Source organism: Schistocerca cancellata, chromosome 8 (genome assembly GCF_023864275.1).
Source record: "Schistocerca cancellata isolate TAMUIC-IGC-003103 chromosome 8, iqSchCanc2.1, whole genome shotgun sequence".
Classification (NCBI taxonomy): domain Eukaryota; kingdom Metazoa; phylum Arthropoda; class Insecta; order Orthoptera; family Acrididae; genus Schistocerca; species Schistocerca cancellata.
Window position 1 is genome coordinate 140,760,324 of NC_064633.1, and position 6,120 is coordinate 140,766,443.

General features: G+C 48.5%; 1 non-coding gene across 1 annotated transcript; it reads left to right on the forward strand.

Annotated features, from left to right (window-relative positions):
- Window positions 1-568: 568 nt before the first annotated feature.
- Window positions 569-641, forward strand: Trnaa-cgc (transfer RNA alanine (anticodon CGC)). The gene has a single exon. It is a non-coding gene; the product is annotated as a tRNA-Ala (tRNA).
- The last annotated feature ends 5,479 nt before the right edge of the window (window positions 642-6,120 follow it).

The following is a 6,120-nucleotide window of genomic DNA, read 5'->3' on the forward strand; positions in this document are numbered from 1 at the left end:
TGATGTCCTTAGGTTAGTTAGGTTTAAGTAGTTCTAAGTTCTAGGGGACTGATGACGACAGATGTTAAGTCCCATAGTGCTCAGAGCCATTTTTTTTTTACTGCACATTTTTCCTTGTTTTAGGGCATATCACCACCCCTGAAACCTGCCTACCCCACAATCTTAGCAACAACAGGAATCTTAGCAACAACAGTACCAGCCAGTATATGTATTCTACTGTCGGAGGTTTCAGAACGGTTTTCGCTTATAATGGTTTTCGTTCGTTTCCGGTACAGAGATCCTTACCTCAGACTGATACATTTATCCTTTTCCATTATCTTAGAAAGTTTGTAACGTCATATATACACTTACAGGTGCCGGCGCCTATAACTTTGACTCCCTGTAGTGTCCTTGTATTAAGTTTCCGAATTGGAGTTCCTGTTCAAAGTATTATGTACTCACTCCCCTCTAAAAGCCCCCAAAGTGCTTTATATCAACTGTAAAACACCCTGTATGTTAGGTTGGTGCATATACTCGTAATGTTTCTCCATAAGTTTAATAAACACGAGAGACACACATAACAGCACCGAGCGAGGTGGCGCAGTGGTTAGCGCACTGGACTCGCATTCGGGAGGACGACGGTTCAATCCCGTCTCCAGCCATCCTGATTTACGTTTTCCGTGATTTCCCTAAATCGTTTCAGGCAAATGCCGGGATGGTTCCTTTGAAAGGGCACGGCCGATTTCCTTCCCAATCCTTCCCTAACCAGAGCTTGCGCTCCGTCTCTAATGACCTCGTTGTCGACGGGACGTGAAACACTAACCACCACCACCACCACACATAACAGCGGGTTTAGTGATCAATAATATTTTCTCCTTCACTATTTACTACAGTCTGCCAACTCCAGGGTAACTTTTCTATTCCGCGACTGTAGAAATCACGTGATTTTAAGGCGAATAACTCGTCGATGCACGTTCGGAGCGTATTTTCATCCAAAAAGGAAATTCGCTGAAGGTTGATCCGTAGACAGCGTAAAAGGTGAAAACCAGAGGGCGCAAGATCAGGTGAACAAGGTGGGTGTGGAACGATTTCCCAACCCAACTGTAGAGTGTTTTTGTCAATTTAGCAGAGCGCAGGCGGACTTCATCGTGGTGTAACAACAACTCACGCCGTCTTCCTGGCCTTTGTTCTTGGACTGCGCCATGGTTACACCTCGAGCAAGCAGTTCGTTGTAGACCACATTGTCGCTGTAGCACCAAGTGCATGACATTATCTTTTGTGGCCGTGGATTTGTACGGGTACTTGCTGCTTTGCTTGGTCTTAAGGATGCCTTTCTTTTCCTGATATTAGCATAAAGGTACCATTTCTCGTCACCAGAAAAAGTACACAATAGGAATGATCGGTGTTGTTTAGTGTTGTTTACGAGCCATTTGATGAGGAAGCAGAGATGCACATACGGCGACCCTCTGATTTTTGTGATTTTGACTTAGAGCATACCGTACTCATATGCCCGATTATTTAACCTTCCCCATTGTATGCAATTATCGGACGATGGTGAAATGATCACAGTTCATCATATTTGCCAGTTCTCGAGTACACGGACATGGATCATTGTAGGTTAATGCGTTCCAAAGATCTTTATCAAACCTCGAAGGTCTTCCTGGACGTGGAGAATCACTAATGTCAAAACTATCTTCTTTAAAACGAGAAAACCGTTTTTCGCCGTGTTCTGTCCCCCATTCACTGTGCAAATGTTTTGCCTCCGCTGCTGTAACCGCTCTATTGAACTCAAACAGAAGAATAGGTCGGAAAAGTTCCGTTTCCTCCATTTGGTTCTTCGTTTCCTAGCGTCCATGGGGCCACTCGCTATCTCCAAATAACAAAATGACAACGTGTAGACTCAAATAGCAACAGTGAACTACAGAAAAAAAATGCTACAGGTAAATAAACCCGTAACAACCGGAATATCAACATGCAAAACAAAAATGTGTTGTGAATGAAGGGAAGGTAGAGCGTAAGACAAATAAACCAGTAACAACCGGAATATCAACATGCAAAACAAAAACGCAAGTCAGGTTAGTGTTGTTGTGAATGAAGGGAAGATATAGCGTGAAACCTGGTGCCGGTAAATAGCCTACACCCGTCAAAATGTCGAAAAGCACCGAGGGATCGATTCACCTATACATACCACTGAACCCCTGATTCTTTATCTTATCCAACTCCCTCATATGAAACAGCTTCAGATGTCTAAATACTTTACAAATGAGTTAATGTGATAAATTTTTGCTGCGCCGGATTAGCCGAGCGGTCAGTTCGGCGCTAGCGGCCGTGCGAAGCGGAGGTCCGATACTTTCGCCTGTGCGGCGTGTGCGAGTGTTTGTTTACTTGTGGACTTAGTCTGCGCGGGCTAGTAACAACGATCATGGCGAACAAGCACAGGAAAACTACATTACGATTCAATTTCTGCAAAGACTACGAACGATCAAAGGCTTTAGCAGTGGAACGATTCATTCGAGAGGACGTCAAGATACCGCCAAACGATATTGTCGGAATTCACCTGTCCATCGTTAGTCCCACGGTGTATGTTAAGATGGTAAATGACGCGGCGTGTGAGAGAATTCTACAGGCGACGAAAGCAGGTCTCCGATTTTGCCATAGTGACGGGAATGTCGGCACGCTAACTGTAGAACATGCTGGTCTGGGTGTACGGACAATACTTGTTTTTGAGCTGCCATTTGAGCTCCCGGCTGACGAAGTTATCGAGGCTTTTAAGCCATACGGCACGGTACATGGGCACACGGCAGAACGCTGGACACAATTCACCACGTACCCCGTTCTTAACGGAGTGCGACAGATCACTATTGATCTTCAGAAGCATGTACCGTCCTATCTGACAATTGGTGGTTGTCGGGCGGTGGTGATTTACAATGGTCAACCACGTACATGTTCTGGCTGTGGCCAGGAGGGACACCTCAGGTAGAACTGTATGCAACGGCGGATTACGCAACTGCCTTCAGATGTGCGGGAGCCGTCGCCGGCGATGACAGTACTACCGATCACCTACGCCAAAGCCCTCACTGCGTCCGCTAATGACCGAAAGGACACAGCCCCGGTGGAAGATCAAGATGGCACTCTCCGAAACCTTGAAGCAGACGTCGGGATGACAGAGGATGCTGCTCCGTCGAGCATACAATCTACGGCGACAACATCAGCTGAGACCGAACTCCCACCAAGCACACCGATAGTACACGAAGCAGTTCCAGCCACTACGGATGCTGTTCCGTCTGGAACGCACTCTGTGACAACATCAGTTTCGACCGAACTCCCGCCAAGTACAACGATGGGACTCGAAACACTTCCAGTTCCTACGGATGCTTTTCTGTCGGGCAGCCGTCATTCCCTACAATCTGAGGACACGGAAGGAAGAACACGCAAACAACGTTCCCCGAAAAGGAGGAAACGGCGTCGTCACACTACATCTCCTAGGGATGACTCCCCTTGCCCCGACGACGATGTGCCTGTGGACCAAGACGACACAACAGCCTCTACGAAACAGGATGAGGCAATGGAAACTGTTCGATCAGACCCGCAGCGGTCTGTCACATTGACGGTACCGGGATGTGGTGATGCTGAAGAGGAATCACAACCAGTTGGCTCTCCAGACGCAGATGCTGTGGCTATGGACACGAATGTATCACTGCCTGCAAAGATGTGGTATGAGCATATTGAGGAGGCGCCGGACGTCATACAGAGGCAGCCGGCACTCACGAAGACGGCCTAATAATTGCTGAAGGTGAAGGGAGAGGGGCGAGAGAACATCTTCTAACTCAGCCCCCAGCGCCGATGCAGGGAGATGTTGTTGCGCCTCGACAGAGTGGGATTCAACGCCGTGCGAACCGTATTGCGACTTTAAATATAAATGACGTGCGTTCACCGGCCAAAATACACCTACTGAAGGAAACGATTTGGGCATCTGATGTGGATACTGCTTTGCTGCAGGATGTCCACATAGCTGCACTCCCATACATCGCAGGCTACCAATCCTATTCGTCACATGGAGATCACAATGGGTGTGGGGTGACAGTTTACGTGCGAGATGGCTTCCCAGTGGAAAACGTGTGTTATCTTCCGTCGGCCAGGGGAATGGCTTTCACGACGTTTGCGACACGCATCATCAATATTTATGCACCGACGGGAAACAATCGGCGGCGGGAAAGGGCGTGATTTTATGCAGAAGACATTGCCCCACTATTCCATGGACGTTATGAATGCGTAATAATTGGTGGAGATTTCAACTGTGTTCTCAGCCAGAAAGACCAATGGCCGCAAGCAAACATCAGCCAGGAGTTGCGAATCGTTGTCAATGACCTTGTACTTAGTGACCCGTGGGAATTACGACATGGAGATGCACCAGGATACACCTATGTGACAAGTCATTCGGCGAGCAGGTTAGATCGCATTTATATCTCACGGGCTCATGCAAATGATGTCCAGGACGCGGAACGCTGGCCATTGGCATTTTCCGATCACAGCGCTTACATCTGTACGGTGCTTCTTCCCCGTAGAGAGGTGTGGAGCAGTAAGGTCCCGTGGAAATTCAACATCTACATGATCCTGAATGCCGTGAACGGATCCTTGAGACATGGACGATGTGTGAGCGAAGGGTTGGAAGGTATGTGACGAAGCTTGATTGGTGGCTGACTTGTGCTAAACCGGCTCTTCGCCGTACGTTCATCTCATATAGCAGGGAGTTACAGAATGGCGCCGCCGTACGACCGACTTTTATTTTGCAGCGCTGCGCGACCTGGATGATGGTCCGCCGGGACAGGACATCTGGATCGAACGCAAAAGGATAAAAGCTAAACTAGTGGCTTTAGCTCGGAAACATCTTCAGGGAACCATGGTGCGCGCCAGATGTCACGATACGATAATGCACGAGATTCCTTCCATGCACCACGTCGTGAATGAACGAAAGCACCGACGACGCGTTTTGGTACGGGAATTAATTACCCGCGAAGACCGAAGAGTGACGCGTCAAGCGGACATTGTCTCTGCATTCGTCGACCATTATCAACACATCTATCGGGAAGAAACAGGCCCTGTCGATGACCTCGAACGTATAGCCACGTACGTCTCCCGTACACTGACGGTGGAAGCCGCGGGAACCTTACTGGAAGCCATTAGCTGTGAGGAAGTACATGATGCGATTGCAAAGGGTGCGTTGAATCGGTCCCCAGGCATTGATGGACTTCCTGCTGAATTTTATCGTGAATTTCGCAACGAAATGGCACCGCGATGGACGGAAATGTACAACGAGATGTTAAATTCCGATGCGCCTATTCCACTGGCTTTTATGGAAGACCTCTTGGTGCCAGTACATAAACTGAAGCCAGGAATTACGGTCACACATTATCGCCCCATCACCCTGCTTAATGCCGACTATAAGATCTTTGCACGTTTACTGGCGTCCCGATGTCGTATGTTAATTCGTAGCGTTCTCTCTCCAGAACAGACGACACCGGGTGGATCGGTGAATGTGCAAACAGCTACTGGCGAATGCCATGATGTGATAGCGCTGGCGGAGGAGTGCCGGCTTAAAGCGGCGACGGTGGCGGTTGATTTTGACAGTGCTTTTGATAAGGTGCGCCACAACTATCTGTACGCTGTACTGGAACAAATGGGATTTCCAGACCGTTTTACTAGTGTCATTAGAAGGATTTACGGGGGCGCACAATCCTTGTTACAGGTTAATGGGCGTATAGCAGGGCCCATTCACATTCGACGATCCATTCACCAGGGCTGCCCTCTTTCGATGCTGCTGTTCGCGATAGCGTTGGAACCATTAACTGGGAGGCTAACAAATTCTCTTTCTGGGATGGAACTGTGGGGCTACACCTTCAAATGTCGTGCCTATGCGGGCGACCTCCTGCTGCTCGTTCGTTCTGAGGAAGAGGTGAAGACGGTCCTTGAACTGTTTTTGGACCACAGTGTGTGACGGCGGGTAGTGCAGTGAACATGAACAAATCGGCAGCAATGCCAGTTGGAAGGGGCCTTACACCGGAAGAAATCAGTCCGTTTCCTTACGTGCAACGATTCCGCTATCTCGGCATAGACTTTACCTTATCTGTAAAACATACTGCG